This window comes from Somniosus microcephalus, chromosome 1 (assembly GCF_052327205.1).
Source record: "Somniosus microcephalus isolate GS21.2 chromosome 1, FLI_Smic_1.0, whole genome shotgun sequence".
Classification (NCBI taxonomy): Eukaryota; Metazoa; Chordata; class Chondrichthyes; order Squaliformes; family Somniosidae; genus Somniosus; species Somniosus microcephalus.
In genome coordinates this window covers 287,405,677-287,424,681 of record NC_140987.1, presented here as the reverse complement: position 1 = coordinate 287,424,681, position 19,005 = coordinate 287,405,677, and the positions used below count along the sequence as shown (strand labels likewise).

General features: G+C 48.7%; 1 long non-coding RNA gene across 1 annotated transcript; it reads left to right on the top strand.

Moving 5' to 3' along the window:
- Window positions 1–233: 233 nt before the first annotated feature.
- LOC147124824 (uncharacterized) lies at window positions 234–14,421 on the top strand. The gene is made up of 2 exons (XR_015080450.1): window positions 234–706; window positions 13,673–14,421. It is a non-coding gene; the product is annotated as an uncharacterized LOC147124824 (long non-coding RNA).
- The last annotated feature ends 4,584 nt before the right edge of the window (window positions 14,422–19,005 follow it).

Genomic DNA, 19,005 nt, shown 5'->3' with positions numbered 1-19,005 from the left:
ACTCTCTCTCTCCTTCCCCCACACAGACAGACAGACAGACAGACCGACAGACGGACAGACTCATTGATATATATGGATAAAATTAATTCTACTTTTTTCATAACAACATGCCCTCAAAAAACCCTCGCACCACCGGGCACTCCAGCTAGTAAATACAATTTGCTGTTACTGTTGTTGACTATTTCTCAACACTGCTGGTGGTTAAGACATTACTGATTTGAGTTATTGAAAAAGTTTCAAAAGTCATTAGAAAAAGGGACAAAAGTTAATGATAAACAATGATGAGTCACAGTAATGGAGCAAAGCTGCTATAAAGGGGAGAAGGAACAGAAGAACGTAAAAGTCAGGCATAGAAGAAATAGCATTTCCTCAGAATCAGTAGAGAAATCCAGCCAAGCAGGAGTTTGAAACAAGAAAAGAAATTTAGATCAGCCGAAAAAGACGGTACAATTTGTGTAGTAGAAGCATTAGAGAGTGAGTGGAGCGATTGGCACTTGGTTCCTACACAGAGCCAGGGTGGGCGAAGCTGATCACTTGTGAGCTGAAATGAAGAGTCTGGTGTTCATCCTGGCAATCGGGCTGTTGCTGCCCTGTGTAAAGCCTCTGAACTTATATATGTTAAAGCGATGCCGTGAAGATTTGTTAATTAAAATAGTCCAAGTCTGTGGGCAGAAATCATGGAGAGCTCTCCTTCATCATCCATATGGTGAGTATTGAAATCCTTTCTATTGACCAGGGTTGAAAAATAGTCATTGATCTGTTACAAGGTGAATGACTAAGATGTCATTCCTATTAAAAGTATTATGATTTTATTTATTGGTGGGCCAGGAATGCAGTGACCATATTATCTTCCTTATCACGAATAAATATCCATCTGCTCATATACCTGTGTGGGGCTGGCCCAAGAAAAGTCACCATGGAGTAGAGCTTCCGCTAGGTTGTGCTGTTTTTTTTCCAAAAAGCGCAAAAGATCGAGGAATTTCAAGTGCAAGTTAGGACCAGCGCAAATTGGGTTTCCGCGATCTTTTGGGCTGGTTTTAAAAGCAATGGCCTAGAACTTGGTGTCGGGGGCTTGCCGCGCGTGCAAGCCCCCGATGTGCACTTACCCGGCGCGCCGACATCTGAAACCTGGCCCGCAGTGGGTTTCCTGTCAGTGGCCCGGTTCTGATGGCGCGCTGTGCTAACCTGACCCAGCGGCGTAGTTAGTGCGATGTGCCGGCTGGGATCAGGTGAGCACTGTTCAGCCAATCAGGTGAGGGGAAACTTCATTCATAAGTTTGATAGTAAAGACTGTCAAACTCATGAAAAGTACTGCACCCCAAAACACTACTTAAACTTTAAATAAAATTTTAAAAAGCATCCCAATAATTAAATTAACTATGAATAACTTTAAAAAACTATTTTAAACAATTAATCACATTTTTGAAAAAAATAAATTTTAAAAAATAGGGTCTAAAACTAAACTTACCTTACTGTAGATTCTTTAAAAATAATAAACCTGTGGAAAAAAAAATTCTAAATTGTACTAAAAGACCACTTACCTGTAAAACTAAGTACTTACGTGTGGTTTTTCAATGCGTAAAAACCGGAGGCCTTTACACATGCGCAAATCTGTAAAAATACAGGAAATCCAAGTCGCACGCGCTGCCCAATACCGCGCATGCGTTCAGCCTCTTAACCCCTTGGGTCAGAGGACAGGAAATGCCGGTTTTCAGCGCATGCGCTGTGCATGCTGAAAACCGGCAATTCCTCCTGGCACACGCGTGAGTACCCTGTCCGTACTCACGGGTTGTGACAGGAATTACTGGGCCATTGTGTTGTTGTGTTGGAAGCCAGCCCAAAACTGACCTGAATTAATGAACACGACAAGTTTCAGGTAATTGCGCCTGTTTGCTGGCCTTCATGGAGGCTCTAAAAGTAAAGCTTCTTGTTTGGTGCAAGGGTACTATTAGGCACGTTATAAAAGTTTTCAAATGTTAAAGATATTTAATTTACTAAGAAACTGATTAGCGCACACCAATGAAACTAGTAAATGGCCCTGTATAGTTTATCAAACTCATTTTCAGTTAGTTAAATCAGGTGGCGGACTTGACACTCTGACTAAAATGCTTATTTTTTGTGACAAACCCATTATCAGCTGTATTACCACTCTTACATCTATCAAGGAATATTTTTTAATGTAAGGGGAAAAAATAAACAATTACATTCTGAACTGCTGCCCAATTGCGCTGGGTCATGGAAGATATTGCGTTTCTGATTATGCAAATGAGTTTGAGTGCAATCTTGAACCATAACTTAACTTTTGAAAACTAGCACAATTTGAGCACACTTTATGCCCAGATTGCCGATTGTACCCAAAGTGGAAACCCTACCTCCTGCAGCCTAAAGAATATAAAATGTTCTGACTTAAAAAAATTTTCAATAAAATTAGAAAATTATCTACGTGATGGTAAGTAGGATGAAATCATGCAGGCCAGAAGATTCCAGGTTCAATCTTCAGTCAGTGCTGAGTTAGTTGAACTCAGCTAGTTAGTGAACCACACTTGGCCTCAGCAAGCTTGGAAAAGGGAGGGAAATAAATCACTCAGTTCCTGTCCTGACCATTGTCCAGTGACTCCTGTTGAAAGTGAGTCTGTGCATGTCTCAAATGAGGACATGATCGGATTGTCTTTGCATCCACCCCAGTTACTGTCACTTCCCAGGGCTGCCAATTAATGACCCTGAGATCCACTAATGGAGGAGAGGGCCTTGTACTGGCCTCCTCTCCCTCCAATGTGGCTCCCACTCACCTTCCTTTGTGGGTGTCAGTCCCTGCCGCCTCCTCTCGTGCTGTAGGGGCAGTCCTGCTGTGGCACTGCCGGGATTTTGTGCCAGGCTTTCCCAGTGCCCACTTGGATGCGAGAATCCACCCGGGAGCCTACTGTGCATCATAAATAATTTCCAACACCAAATGGATCGGGATTGGCCCAGGGAAGTGGATCGGAATTGGCCCAGGGAAATGGATCGGGATTGGTCCAGGGAAATGGATCGGGATTGGCCCAGGGAAGTGCAGCGGGATTGGCCCAGGGAAATGGATTGGGATTAGCCCAGGGAAATGGATCAGGATTGGTCCAGGGAAATGGAGCAGGATTGGCCCAGGGAAATGGATCGGGATTAGCCAAGGGAAATGGATCGGGATTGGCCCAGGGAAATGGATCAGAATTGACTCAGGGAAATGGATCAGGATTGGCCCAGGGAAATGGATTAAATTCCCAACCTGATGGATATCCTCCAGAAGAGGAAAATCCAGCCTACTGAGTAAAACTATAAAGGAAATGTTGGAAATACAAAATCTGGTTGAAATGACGCCGAGAATATATTTAATGAGCTGTAACTTTGATCTTGCTATACTTTAGTGTAATTAACTTTTAAATTGTATTGCACCAAGTTACAAGTTTAAGATTCTGCCTTAGATACTACTTTCATAAGTAGTCTGGGCCCATCTTATGTTGTGGCTGTGTGTCCATACTGCCCAATATCTAACTATAAGATAGCACAATCCAAATGTGTATCAATAGTATCCTCTTATGATCGGAACTGGATGTACGTTGTACAGAACAACAGTTATGATCACATTCAATTATTTCAATCAATTCACCTGAGGACAGGTGGATTGGGGCAGTTGGGAAGTAAATATTCTAAAAATTTCAACGGCAACCACAAACCGCCTCCAACGCACCCACTTCTAGGTTTAATGGAGTAACCTGCTCACCGGAGGCAGGTCCATCATTAACACAGGCGGGTCGATCATTAGCACATGATAATGAGCCGATTTTAAAAGGGAAAATCGTCAGTGAAATGGATGCGAGATTGAGTGGCACTTTATGGGGGTGTTTAAGGTTGAAACTTCAGATAAAATATCAATAAAGGCTCAGTGCTTACAGCTGCTTTGTCAGTTCCCCAGAGAGTTTTTGTGAATATTGATGTTTTTGAGAAGTTTGGAGGCTTTCAAATGAACAACATCAGGAAGGAGAGTGGAGGTGGGGTGCCATGGATGTTTCCGATAGGACATCGAATGAGGGGACGAGGAAGCCAATCACTATCTACGGCAGCAATGTTGTATTGTGATGGCATCTGCATGTTCACAAGAGTCAGGTGCACAAGACAGATCTGGAGAACAGAGTGGCGAACACAGAGGGGAGCAACAGAGGGGCTGAGGTCACAGAGGCATTAACCATGTCAGAGGGTCTACAGACAGAGGCTCAGCTTCCTTGACCTATCTGAAGAGCAGTGCTTCCACAGGCTCAGTTTGACATGGCAGACGGTTGCTGATATCTGCAGCATTCTTCAAGAAGAGCTACCCCTGCTGGACCTGGTGCCCACGCATTCTCCGTGCCCTCAATTTCTTTGCCTCTGGCACCTTCATGTGTGCCACCAGAGACATCTCGAGGGGCTCTCAGTTGGCTGCACATAAATGTATAATACAGAGGAGCTGAATTCCAGAGGTGAGATGAGAGTGACTGCCCTTGACATCAAGGCAACATTTGACTGAGTGTGGCATCAAGGAGCCCTGGTAAAACTGAAGTCAATGGGAATCGGGGGTGGGGGGGGAAACTCTCCACTGGCTGGAGTCATAACTAGCACAAAGGAAGATGGTTGTGGTGGTTGGAGGTCAATCATCACAGCCCCAGGACATCGCTGCAGGAGTTCCCCAGGGCAGTGTCCTAGGCCCAACCATCTTCAGCTGCTTCATCAATGAACTTCCCTCCAACATAAGATCCAAAATGGGGATGTTCGCTGATGACTGCACAGTGTTCAGTGCCATTCACAACTCCTCAGATAATGAAGCAGTCCATGCCCACATGCAACAAGACCTGGACGATGTTCAGGCTTGGGCTGGTAAGTGGCAGGTAACATGCGCGCCACAGAAGTACTAGGCAATGACTATCTCCAACAAGCGAGAGTCTAACCACCGCCCCTTGAAATTCAACGGCATTGCCATCACCAAATTCCCCACCATCAACATCCTGGGGGTTGCCAATGGCCAGAAACTTAACTGGACCAGCCACATAAATACTGTGGCAACAACGGCAGGTCAGAGGCTAGGTATTCTGCAGCGAGTATCTCATCTCCTGACTCCCCAAAGCCTTTCCACCATCTACAAAGCACAAGTCAGGAGTGTGATGGAATACTCTCCACTTGCCTGGATGAGTGCAGCTCCAACAACACTCAAGAAGCTTGATAACATCGAGGACAAAGCAGTCCACTTGATTGCCACCCCATCCACCACCTTAAACATTCATCCCTCCCCCACAGGTGTACCACGGCTGCAGTGTGTACCATCTACAAGATGCACTGCAGCAACTCGCCAAGGCTTCTTCAGCAGCACCTCCCAAACCCGCGACCTCTTCTACCTAGAAGGACAAGGGCAGCAGGTGCATGGGAACACCTCCAAGTTCCCCTCCAAGTCACACACCATCCTGATTTGGAAGTATACCGCTGTTCCTTCATCGTCGCTGGGTCAAAATCCTGGAACTCCCTCCCTAACAGCACTGTGGGAGTACCTTCACCACACAGACTGCAGCGGTTCAAGAAGGCGGCTCACCACCAGCTTTTCAATGGCCATTACGGATGGGCACTAAATGCTGGCCTTGCCACTGACGCCAACATCCCATGAACAAATAAAATAAAAAGGTCATAGACTAGTTGTTTGCCAGGGCGTTGAACTTTGTCAACTTCCCCTGCGATGGCAATAGCCAGAATGAGTGAGCAGTCAGGTTCGCTTCTTTGGCTGGCCTCCCACAAGTACAGGATGCCATCGATTGCACACATGTGGCAATTTGAGGACCACCAGGTCAACCAGGAGGTTTTATTAACGCAAGGGATTTCAATCCATTAATGTACATCTGGTGTGCAACCACATAAAGAGGTTCATGCAGGTGTGTGGCAGATTCTCTGGGAGCTGTCATGATGCTTTTATACTGTGGCAGTCCAACATTCCAAAGTTCTTCATTCCAGGAAATAGAAATAAGGGCTGGCTTGTAGGAGACAAGGGACATCCCCTTCAAACTTAGCTCATGACATGTGTGTGGAACCCCCACATGTGAGGTGCAGGACCGCTACAATGAAAGCCACCTGACCTCTAGATGTGTCATCAAGCAATCCATTGGCATATTGATGATGCACTTCACATGCCTAGATAGGTCTGGAGGCGCCCTTCAGTACTTGCCAGCATGGCAGCAGTTTGTGCCAAGAGTATGCATATGGGTGTTTGACCCGTTTGGGGGCAGTAACTGAGTTAGGGCTGGACATTTAGCACCCGACGCGGAAGTACCACCCCGGCCGCTAAATTCGACTTACCGGCCCGCACAGAAAGTTGAGCGCAATCTCGGGCGCTCCACCTCCTGGTGGGGCGGTAACCGAGGTGCTAATGGCAGGTGCAAAGGAACTGAATTTTGCCCCCACATAGTACTCAGAAGGCTTGTAGGACTGATGGAGATTGCAGAGCTAGGGAGGACCGAGACCATGGAGGGATTTGAACACTAGGATGAAAATTTTAAATTTGAGGTGCTGCTGGACTGGGAACCAAAATAGGTCAGCAAGAGTAGAGGTGATGGGTGAACAGGACTTGGTGCGAGTTAGGATATGGGCAGCAGAGTTTTGCATAAGCTTAAGTTTACGGAGGGTGCAAGGTGCGAGGCCGGTCAGGAGATCATTGGAATAGTTGAGTCTGGAGGTAGCAAAAACATTAATGAGGGTTTCAATAGCAGATGGACTGAAGAAGGGATGGAGACAGGCAATATTACGGAGGTAGAAGTAGGTGGTCTTGGTGATTGAGAGGATATGGGGTTGGAAGCTCAGCTCATGCCTCGTGCAGTTCATCTTGTACAGTATGGAGCATGTCACAATTATTCTGTGCTCTTGATGTGAGTCAAATTACAAGGCACCTAGTGGAAGACATCGGAAACATTGGCCCAGAAATTCGGGTCGGGGGCTTCTCGCGGGTGCAAGCCCCCGACCTGCACTTACCTTGCGTGCCGGCAGTTGAGCTGTAGGGCCCCGTGGAATTCCAATCCGGGGCCTGCTCCAGCAGCCGGCACGCTGTGCTTGCATGTCCCAGGGCGCAGTTAGTTCGATGCCTCCCCTGGGATCACGTGGGCCATGGGCAGCCAATCGGAGCAGGGAATGCTCCATTCATAAGTATTGACAGGAAGACCTGTCAAGACTTATAAATACTACGGCCCCAAAATAGCAGTAGACCTTCAAATAATTTTTTTTTAAATCACACTTTTTAATAAACTATAAATTACATTAAATAACTATTTTAAACAATAATTTAAATTTTTGAAAAAAATAATTTTATATTCTAATGGGGCTAAAAATAAACTTACCTTGCTTTAAAGTATTTAAAAATAATAAACCTGTGGAAAAAATGTTTTAATTTTAATTAATTGACCACTTACCTTGTAAAAAGCAGGCCTTACGCCTGCTTTTTATATTTCTAAATCCTGCAGGCTTACAATCCTGGGAAAACCTGTAAAAAAAAAAGTAAGTTTGATGCGCACGCGCAGCCTCTCCTGCACGCGTTCGACCTCTGAACCCCTGCTTTCAGAGGATTGGAAGTGCCGGTTTCCCGCGCATGCGCAGTGCATGCAGAAAACCGGCACTTCCATTCGGCCTACGGGTGAGTACCCCATGCGTACTCACCCGTGGAGACCCGAATTTCTGGGCCAATAGAATGATTTTATTCTCTAACCAGGAAGTTGTGCTAATGGCGAGCACTGGTTAGAGAAATGGGACTATAATGTTGTTGCCCTATCTCTGCCTCATAATCCCTGTGAGTGCAGTTTCCCTGCTGGAACTGTAGGATCCCGGAATCACCCATATTGTTTCAACAAGTTTGATGATATACCTGCTTTGTGACTGTACGTCTATAGGAGCTTCTTGAGGGATATGGAGGTTTAGTACAGGTATCATCAGACACATCAGGAACGAACACCTTCTGTCTCCAGGAGCCAGACTTGCAACCTCTTCTCTCCCTCAAAAAGTGCTGGAATGCTGAATTCTGTGAGGATCTGTGCCTCCTGAGTAGTCCCTGGAAAATGAGCATTCACAGTGACAGTGATCACATGTCATCTGTACATTCATGAAGCAGTAAAGTGTGATGAAATATTCATCATCATCACTGCCTGTGACTGAGATCGGTTTCAGTGTCATTTCCCTTCCCCCAGACCTCATTGTATTGTGTACTGGAATGTGTTGTATTGTATACTGGAATGTGCTGTGTGTAGGGCTCCGCCCATACCTGGCCCCGTTTGTAGGCTGGCTCAGTCTGGCCTCAGTCTCCAGAAGGAAGACATCACTCTCTTTTACGTGTTATGTTCTAAGTTAATAAAAGCCTTGTTTTTGTTCTGCTAACTTCGAGTCTCGGAATTATTGAGGCACATCAATTTTATTAACTTATTTTTCAACACTATGGATCAACTCCTGAAACCCGAACGTTTGGATTTGGATCAACATGCTCCGGACGCATCAGCACGCTTCGGACACTGGTTTGAGTGTATGGAATTCTTCCTGGACAATTCCGCAGCCACCAAAGACGCTACGGACGCTGCGAGGATGAGACTCGGAATTCTGCGGAATTGGGTAAGCCACCGGGTTTACCCCCTCGTCCAAGACGCCGAGACGTACCTGGCCGCCTGCGACATCTTAAAGGCGCATTACCAGCAGCCTACGAATGAGGTGTATGCTAGGCACCTGCTCGCTACCCGCGCACAGCGACCTGGGGAATCGGTGGAGGAGTTCCTAAGCACCCTGAAAATGCTTGGCAAAGACTGCAAGTGCCGAGATGTAAAAGCCGCAGTGTACACTGACGAGCTTGTTCGCGATGCCTTCATCACAGGCCTCAGCTCCACTTACATCCGGCAAAGACTGCTGGAAAAAACGGGGTTGGACCTGAAACAGGCTGCGGACACCGCGCGATCCCTGGATGTGGCCCAGAGAAACTCGGACACCTACTCTTCAGCCCGCGCCATCCACGCCGCCACGTGTGCACCGAGGGCGCCGCCATCTTGGAAGGCATCTTCCCCGCCCGACAGCCCGACACCGGCTGGGCCCCGCTCTCACCCCAGAAGCCCTACGACAGCCGCGACGCGTCAGGGACCCAACTGCTACTTCTGCGGGCAGCCAAAGCACACCAGAAACCTGTGCCCGGCGAAAGGCACCACCTGCTTTAAGTGCGGTATGAAGGGGCACTTCGGGAAGGTGTGCAGAGGGAACCCCGCCGGAAAACCAACCACCGGAAAACCCGCCACCGCCGCGTGTGCGCCGTGGGAGCGGCCATCTTGGACGCCATCTTGCCCGACCTCGTGGGGTCCGCCATCTTGTGAGCAGACAGCGTGGACGCCATCTTGTATCAATCAGGGCCCTACAGTGGCATCGGTCACAGTGGACCAGACCAGGCCGCACCCGCTATCCAGATCAATGGTGGACATCAAGGTAAACGGGTGCCGGGTTAAATGCTTAATTGACAGTGGAAGCACGGAGAGCTTTATCCACCCAGAACTGGCACAACAACTCTCACTAAAGGTGGTCCCTACTCAGGGTACCATCTCTATGGCTGACAAAACCCAGACATCGACCATTCTGGGTTACTGCACGGTACAATTGTGCGTTAATGGAACTGTATATGATAATTTTAAAGTATTAATCATGAAGAACCTATGTGCGAGCGTGATCTTGGGCCTGGATTTCCAGTGCAACCACCAAAGCATCACGCTCAAGTACGGTGGGTCCCAGCCGCCCCTCACAGTGTGCGGTCTGGCTACCCTGAAGGTAAAGCCGCCTTCGCTATTCGAGAACCTTACCCCTAACTGCCGGCCAATAGCGACCAAAAGCAGGAGGTACAGCTGGGAGGACAGGCGGTTTATCGCGACCGAGGTAGACAGGCTCCTGAAAGAGCGCATTATTGAACGCAGCAACAGCCCGTGGCGCGCCCAAGTGGTAGTGGTAAGGGGTAGCGAGAAGAAACGGATGGTGATCGACTATAGTCAAACGATCAACAGGTACACCCTACTAGACGCCTACCCGCTACCCCGCATATCAGAAATGGTGAACCAAATCGCCCAATACCGGATGTTCTCCACCATCGACCTCAAGTCAGCGTACCACCAGCTCCCTATCAGACCAGAGGACCGCCCGTACACCGCCTTTGAGGCGAACGGACGCCTCTACCAATTCCTCAGAGTCCCCTTTGGGGTGACGAATGGGGTCTCGGTCTTCCAGAGGGAGATGGACCGCATGGTCGATGACCACCACTTGCAGGCAACCTTCCCCTACCTCGACAACGTCACCATCTGCGGCCACAATCAGCAGGATCACGACTCGAACCTCGAGAGGTTCCTGGAAACCGCACAAAAACTCAACCTCACCTACAACGAGGACAAGTGCGTTTACAACACCACGCGCCTCTGCATACTAGGCAGCGTGGTGGAGAATGGGGAAATCGGACCAGACCCCAACCGATTGCGCCCCCTACGGGAGCTGCCCCTGCCCAACACTCCCAAAGCCCTGAAAAGGTGCCTGGGGTTATTTTCTTATTATTCCCAATGGGTCCCCAACTACTCCGACAAAGCCCGCCCCCTCTTGAAAGCATCCTCTTTCCCGCTCTCTGCTGAGGCCCACGCCGCCTTCAAAAGCATTAAGCAGGATATTGAGCGGGCCACGCTACAGGCAGTGGACGAGAACACTCCATTTCAAGTGGAAAGTGATGCGTCTGACTTCGTCTTGGCGGCCACCCTCAACCAGGCGGGGCGGCCCGTAGCTTTCTTCTCGAGGACCCTCCAAGGGCCCGAGATCAGACACTCCTCCGTGGAAAAGGAGGCCCAAGCCATCGTGGAGGCAGTGCGCCACTGGCGCCACTACCTAGCCGGCAAACGCTTCACCCTACTTACCGACCAGCGGTCGGTAGCGTTTATGTTCAATAATAAACAGAGGGGGAAGATTAAAAATGATAAGATTCTTAGGTGGCGGATCGAGCTCTCCACCTTCGAGTACGACATCATTTACCGGCCAGGGGCCCTTAACGAATCCCCTGACGCCCTCTCACGAGGGATGTGTGCCAGCGCCACCGGGGATCGGCTACAGACCCTCCACAACGACCTCTGCCACCCAGGGGTCACGCGGCTGTTCCACTTCATAAAGTCCCGTAACTTACCCTACTCGATTGAGGAAGTTCGGTCCCTGACCAGGAACTGCCGCACTTGCGCTGAGTGCAAGCCTCGGTTCTACCGCCCAGATAGAGCCCACTTAATCAAAGCTACACGGCCCTTTGAGCAGCTCAGCTTAGATTTCAAGGGCCCCCTCCCGTCCGTCGACCGCAATGTTTACTTCCTGAACATTGTGGACGAATACTCCCGGTTCCCATTCGCCTTCCCCTGCCCAGACATGACCAGCGCCACGGTCATTAAATGCCTCAACAGCCTGTTCTGCCTGTTCGGTATGCCGAGCTACATCCATACGGATAGGGGGGTGTCCTTCATGAGTGAAGAGCTACGCCAGTATATGCTGTCCAAGGGAATCGCCACGAGCCGTACCACCAGCTACAACCCCCGGGGTAACGGCCAAGTGGAGCGAGAGAACGGGACAGTATGGAAAGCAGTCACTCTAGCTCTAAGGACCAAGGGCCTCCCTATCTCCCGCTGGCAGGAAGTCCTCTCGGATGTGCTCCATTCGATACGGTCGCTATTGTGTACGGCCACTAATACCACGCCTCATGAACGAATGTTTGTCTTTCCCCGGAAAGCCACCTCGGGCGTATCCATGCCGTCATGGCTCTCCACCCCAGGTCCGGTACTCGTGCGAAGGCATGTGAGGGGCCACAAGACGTACCCTCTCGTGGAGCCAGTACACCTACTCCACGCCAACCCCCAATACGCATATGTCCGGCACGCCGACGGAAGGGAGGACACCGTGTCCATAAAAGACGCCGCCCCAGCCGGCATCGAGAACAACCACGGCAATAGCGGCAACGACGATCACAGCAACTCTTACCCACCCACTACTCTTTCATCACCCCCGGAAGAACACCGACCAACGGCACCCCCACCAACTACCCCTTCAACAACCCTGGCGGCACCCCCGGCAGAGACCCAGGAGGCTACCGGGGACACCCAGCCGACACCCGCGGCACCGCAACAGCCACGTCGGTCGCAGAGGACTATCAAACCCCCGAACAGACTAAACCTATAGAAGGGGTGAATGTGATGAAATATTCATCATCATCACTGCCTGTGACTGAGATCGGTTTCAGTGTCATTTCCCTTCCCCCAGACCTCATTGTATTGTGTACTGGAATGTGCTGTATTGTATACTGGAATGTGCTGTGTGTAGGGCTCTGCCCATACCTGGCCCCGTTTGTAGGCTGGCTCAGTCTGGCCTCAGTCTCCAGAAGGAAGACATCACTCTCTTTTACGTGTTACGTTCTAAGTTAATAAAAGCCTTGTTTTTGTTCTGCTAACTTCGAGTCTCGGAATTATTGATAAAGCTTGTTAATAAAAGGCAGTGCATCACCGACAGAGGTCTGAATGTCAATGTGTGAGCAATTAATGCTGCTTAGCACCTGGGAGATGCCACAAAATTCAAGAATTTGTGTCCTCTTTTCCAGTTGGTTCTGCCTGTTGATGTTTATTTTAAATATATGCTTACACATATTGAACAGGGCATTAGTTACCTGGTTGATGTAGTAATGTATTACAAACGGTCTGACCTTAGTGCTGTCTCCAACTGGCTAAGCAAATGTGCATAAGTCCCTTTAATTGGTGTTCAGTAAATTATTCAGCAGAACAAATTCTTCATGCGCAGCACCCATTTTACGGGCAATAACTGGCCTACCAAGCCCCCAATAAGGTGGCAGGAAGAACGCTCACATTTCTGGATGGAGGTATGTCGTCCGCCATATTCGGAAAGGAAAAGAAATAGTCGGCTAGTGCCCATGCCTGAAACAGGTATTCGGCCCTTTGCATATACAAATTAGGGGCCAATCGCCTGTTTCAGGCCGCCACTGAGGCAGCTCACGCCAGTGCAGGCTGCATTCAGTAAAACCAGACCTTGGGATTGCCTGCTAACAACAAGGACGTTTTTTCAAATTTAATTACCTGAATGTGGAACCAAGAGGAGCAGGAACGCGCTTCCCAACTTTGCATTTAAAGAAAGTGGGCGGCCCTCCCCCTCGATCAACCGCAGCTTGCCCTGACTCCCAGACTCTGATCACGACCCCCCAGCCTCTCACCCTCCTCCTCTATACGTCCCACCCAGCCTCCGATCCACCCCTCCCCGGCTACACTTACTCGTGGGCCACTGCAACGCTAGCAGCAGCCCGATCTTGTTCTCCCCTTTGCCTGCTGGATGTGCAATCCCCGTCGGCTCCATTACAGTGAAACAGGAGGGCCAATATTGGGGGGCCCTCGGGCCTCACCATTCAGGCTCAGAGCATGAATCCTGCCAACATCACGTGTGCCAAACATGGATTTGCCTGAATTTCTAGGCCACAGAGAGAGCTATGAAATAGACTGACAAGGTCCAGAACTTCTGTGATAAAGAGGAGCAGTGTATAGTTGGGTCAGAGGGGAAAGAACATGAGATCAATCTCAGTAATCCCTCAGTGTTCACAGACGGAGTTTTATTTCTGTTCCAGATTGTTTCCAGGCCTCCGATGATAATGAAGACTTCAAGGAGACAAACATGAAGAAGGTTCAGAGGATTCAGCAACTTGAGTCATATCATGGACAGCAACCATTTTATGATGACCACAACCAGATGCCAGATGATGTCTCTGAGACTCAGAGAGACAGGGTGATGCAGCCTACTCGGCTAAGCAGCATCACCCAGAAGCAATTTCTCCGAGGAGAACTCCCACTGATAGAAAATTGCTGCATAAGAGGCTGCAGCGTTGAGGAACTCAGTTCTAAATTGTGCTGAGAGTGAAATGATGCTGATTGTATATCTGTGATGGTAGAATATTCTATACACATGGATTCAGGATCAGGCAGATTTTAAGGCAGAAGAGTAAATTTCATGAATTCAAGCTCCTGACAAGGACCTTAATCTGCCGACAGCCCATTTTGAGAATTGGGACACAGAGGGCAGCAGACCCTGCAAGATTTTCTCTCCATAATGGTTGCAAAATCCTGCACAGTTTGATGACCTCTGCCCCCAAATTCCCACAATGGGTGTGGGCAGGGCAAGGTCTGTGCCGGGAGCGCAAATTCATCAAATTTATTCTATAGTTTATGTAGAAAAATTCTAGTATGGTCCTATCAAGAACTTGTAGTCACACTGAAGTTCAAAACATATTTTAAAAATGCAACTTTGATTGTTTCAGTATCTTTTTATTGCTTCTCAAAATCATTTTTGTAAACAATATATTTCATTGATTAAGAAAGATCACAGTCTATTTTCTTAGAGTTTCTGCACATCACCATTTCTAACATCACCTGAAGAGACTCTGGGAGCAAACAAATAGATTATCGACTATAACAACAACTTGCATTTATATAGTGTTCTTAAAGTAGAAAATAATGTCCCAAGGCACCTCAGAGACAGAATCAAACAAAATGGACCCAGAGCCACAGAGGGAGATATTGGGAGGGGTGATTGTCAAACAGGAAGGTTTTAAAAAGTCTTAAAGGGAGTGAGGGAAGTGGAGAGGCAGAGTGGCTCAGGGAGAGAATTCCAGAGCGTGAGGCCTCGGTGGCTGAAGACACGGCTGCCAATGATGAGTGAAGGGGGGGAGATGCACAAGAGGACAGAGCCAGAGCAACGGAGAGTTCTGGGAGTGGGGAATTGTAGGGCTGGAGAAGGTTACAGAGATAAAGAGAGACAAGGCCATGAAATGATTTAGCATGAGAAGGAGAATTTTACATTGGATGCATTGGAGGGCCGGGAGCCAATGTAGGTCAGTGAGGACAGGGTTAATGGGCAAGCCAGACGACAGCGGGAGACGCCGACTGGACAGAAGAGGCCAGGGTAAGTTATGCAAGATTACTTCTGTCCGAACTTGTTGTGGGTCAGAAGGAGCAGGAGAGCTCCCCACAGGTCCCGAACGGAGTCCTTGGACCATCCCAGCCCTGGCCTCCACTCTTCAATCGCGGTAGAAATCCCATTTGCTCACCCTCTGCACCCCTCTCCCTGGTCTGATTTCCTATCACTTCCACCCACTGCACCACTTCCCCACCCAATCCCTGATCACCGCCAGCCTCTGAACCACACCCCCTTTCAACCGATCTCCAATCACCTCCACCCTTTGCACCCAATGACTGCCAGGGACTGTTCCCACGGGTGCCTGGCTGCAAACTCCTGGTGCCAAATTCCCACCCCCCGCCCACTGGCCATGCAATGGATCTTACCAGGTGTCGAGCGAGACTCCGCAGCCCTGGACTCTCTGGGTACGTGGCCGCTTTGGGGCTCACATGCACCGGGCCCGCTCCTTTTTAAAATCAGGGCCTTGGTTTGTGATCGAGTACAGGCAACATGGTTTTGGATAAGCTGAGGTTTACAGAGGATGGAGGATGGGAGGCCTCCAGGAAAGTTTTGGAATCATTAAGTTTGTAGGTGACAAAGGCATGGATGAAAATATAAGTAGATTGGGCTGAAGTAGGGGCAGAACTGCTGGAGGAATTTGCAGCTCATCAAGAATGGATGTCAGACAAGCTGTAGGGGGTGGTGTGTGCCAGTCAGCTCTGCCCCTGACTGTCTCTGAGTGGTTCGAATCGCTCCTACAGCCCTGGGTTCTAGACACAGGTGGCAATACAGAAAATCGAGTAGACAAGTGGTTTGGTGCAAGAAAACTGTAAATTTTATTAAAGGCATAATAAAATCACAATACTGAGAATTACTGGAATAATTACAGGCATATAAAATTACACTTATATGGGAATGGGGAACACACGGCACATCGAGGGAACAAACACATTAAAATCCCCTTATCCTTATCCCACCCCCAATACCTAACTAGATTAAGCTACGAGGGGCCAGGAATTCATGCTCACCAATGGGGTTTCTCTTACGGTTCAAAAACCTGTCGATTAAGCCAGTCGTGGTTTTTGGGGGTCGCTCTTGTTGTCCTTTGGGCCTGCCGTCATCACGTGGTCACAGGGCACGGCGATGGAGTTGTCTGTGCAAAGTACCCCTCCTTTTCCTTCATCAGATTAAAGTCTTTGTGGGGTACTTCACCTTGCAGGAAATGATTGTTCTTCTGGTGGCGGTTTGGTCGCCGACGGTTTTGTTGCGGTTGGGGCTTGGTTGGCGGTTTTTATCGTTAATGTGATTTTACTACCCAAGTTTCAAATGCCAGCTTATAACTAGGCCATTTGTCTTGATTTCACTATCCATGCATCAAACGCCAGCTTATAACTAAGCCGTTTGTCCCCCAACACTTCTTCTTGCTGCCCTTCTCTGCCTATCGGTTTTACCGTTCGTCTCGTCTCGTCTCGTCTGCCTGGTTGCGGCCCCGTGTGTCCTGTGCGTGTTCAAATCAGGTTCCGTTCTCCTCCCGTGTTTGGCCCCCGGTGTTGTAATGGGCGCCCTCAGTATCGGGAGCGAGCAAGAGGCAAGAGGCAAGAGAGAGAGAGCTACCGGTGGGCCTACAATTATACCCGGTTCTTCACCCCTTATCTGCGCACCAAATCAGGTCAGTTCTTTGTCTAACTTTTGGCGGGTTCGTCTAAAATGATTACAGTCCTTTACTTTAACAACTTCTGGGGTGGTTGTCTCCTTGTTTAATGGCTTAGATATCCTGGCTGTTTGATATTTATGAAATTTAATCGTATTTCCTGGCTTGGCAGCTAACTGTGAACTGTTACCGATTATTTATGCGAGAAGTTGATGGCCTCAAGATTAGGGCCATCCTGACTTGATCTGTTCCAAGGTGAAGAATGCATATTCTGTGTTTACCTAGCAGTCTGGCTTTAGAAAATGGCAAAGTCTTTCACAGATCCATGCACATTAGGTTTCATTTCAGGATTTTGAATGGGCCTGCCTTCTACAGGGCCTTGCTTTTAAAATCCTGCGAGCCTTGATCACGAGGTCTCAGAAGCCATTTTGGGTACCCTTTTTAATAACTTGTCCATAGGGTCCCTTTATCCATAACTTTTGGGGAATGTGGGAATTTTGAGAACCCTACACACCCCCTGTTGATACTAAACTCGCTTTAAGTTTCATCCTGACAAGGTGAGCAAAATTTTCGACCCTCCATAGTCAGTCTTCCCCTGTAAATACCTATCTATGATCCCATGACACATGCATTTCCCTTTCTGTAAAAATGCAGTGTACATAAGCATACATAGAATAATTACACTTGTTTACACACATCCAAGCATGGAGGGGGTCCATGCATCACTTGGTACACATACATATTTATTAAAACAACAGGTCAAAAATCTTCATTAAAAACAACAAAAACACTAAAAAACAACAATTTTTATTTAGAAATACAAAAAAAATTCAAACAGGTGTATCAACAAAAAACTTTTTTTCTTCCTTTCTGATGTCAAGGATCACAAGCTTCATCAACTCGTGGACACCAACGCCCCCCCAGAACCTTCTTCCCTGTTACTTTCCTCTGATCCCATCCCTTCTTCCAATCTCACCCCCTGCCGTGTTTTCACTATCCCCTCTGATCTTCCCCTCTCTGACCCCAAACGATCAGTCCTCAGCAAAGGCCTGAGCTTCATCCCCTTACACCCCCATCTTAATGAATTTCGAGCTCGGCACGATGCTGAGCTCTTCTTCCGTCGCCTTCATCTCCATGCCCACTTCTTTGGCCAGGAGTCTTCCCCCCGCACGGCTGATCCTTTCTCCCGCTTTCTAAATTCTCGTTCTACTTGGACCCCTCCCTCTGGCCTCTTACCCTCTCTAGATCTTTTCATTGCCAACTGCCGCCGTGACATCGGCCATCTCCAACACCTCCTCCTACCTCCGGCTGGACTATGACCCCACTAGCAAACATCAAGCCATTGTTTCCAAGTGTGTCACTGACCTCATCTCCTCTGGAGATCTTCCCTCCATGGCCGCCAACCTCATAGTCCCCCAACCCCGCACAGCCCACTTCTACCACCTTCCCAAGATCCACAAACAGGACTGCCCTGGTAGACCCATCATTTCAGCCTGTTCTTGCCCCACGGAACTTATCTCTTCCTATCTCAACTCTATTTTTTCTCCCCTTGTCCAGTCTCTTCCCACCTACATTCGCGACTCTTCCGACGCCCTCCGTCACTTTAACAGTTTCCAGTTTCCTGGCCCCAACCGTCTCCTTTTCACCATGGACGTCCAATCCCTCTACACCTCCATCCCCCACAAGGACGGCCTTCAGGCGCTCCGTTTCTTCCTTGAACAGAGGCCCAACCAGCCCCCATCCACCACCACCCTCCTCCGCCTGGCTGAACTTGTTCTCACATTGAACAACTTCTCCTTTGACTCCACTCACTTCCTCCAAATTAAAGGTGGTGCTATGGGAACCCACATGGGCCCTAGCTATGCCTGCCTGTTCATGGGATATGTGGAAAATTCTTTGTTCCAGTCCTACTCAGGTCCCCTCCCTCACCTCTTTTTCCGGTACATCAATGACTGTATTGGTGCCGTTTCCTGCTCTCGCCCTGAACTAGATAAGTTCATTCACTTTACTTCCAATTTCCACCCTTTCCTCAACTTCACATGGTCCATCTCCGACTCTTCCCTTCCCTTCTTTGACTTCTCCGTCTCCATTTCTGGCGATCGGCTTTCAACAAACATCCACTACAAGCCCACCGACTCCCACAGCTACCTGGGCTACACTTCCTCCCACCCCGCTTCCTGTAAGGACTCTATTCCATTCTCCCAGTTTCTACATCTCCGCTGCATCTGTTCTGACGATGCCACTTTCCATACTAGTGCTTCCGACATGTCTTCCTTTTTCCTCAACCGAGGATTCCCCTCAACCGTGGTTGACACGGCCCTTGACCATGTCCATTCTATTTCCCGCACTTCTCCCCT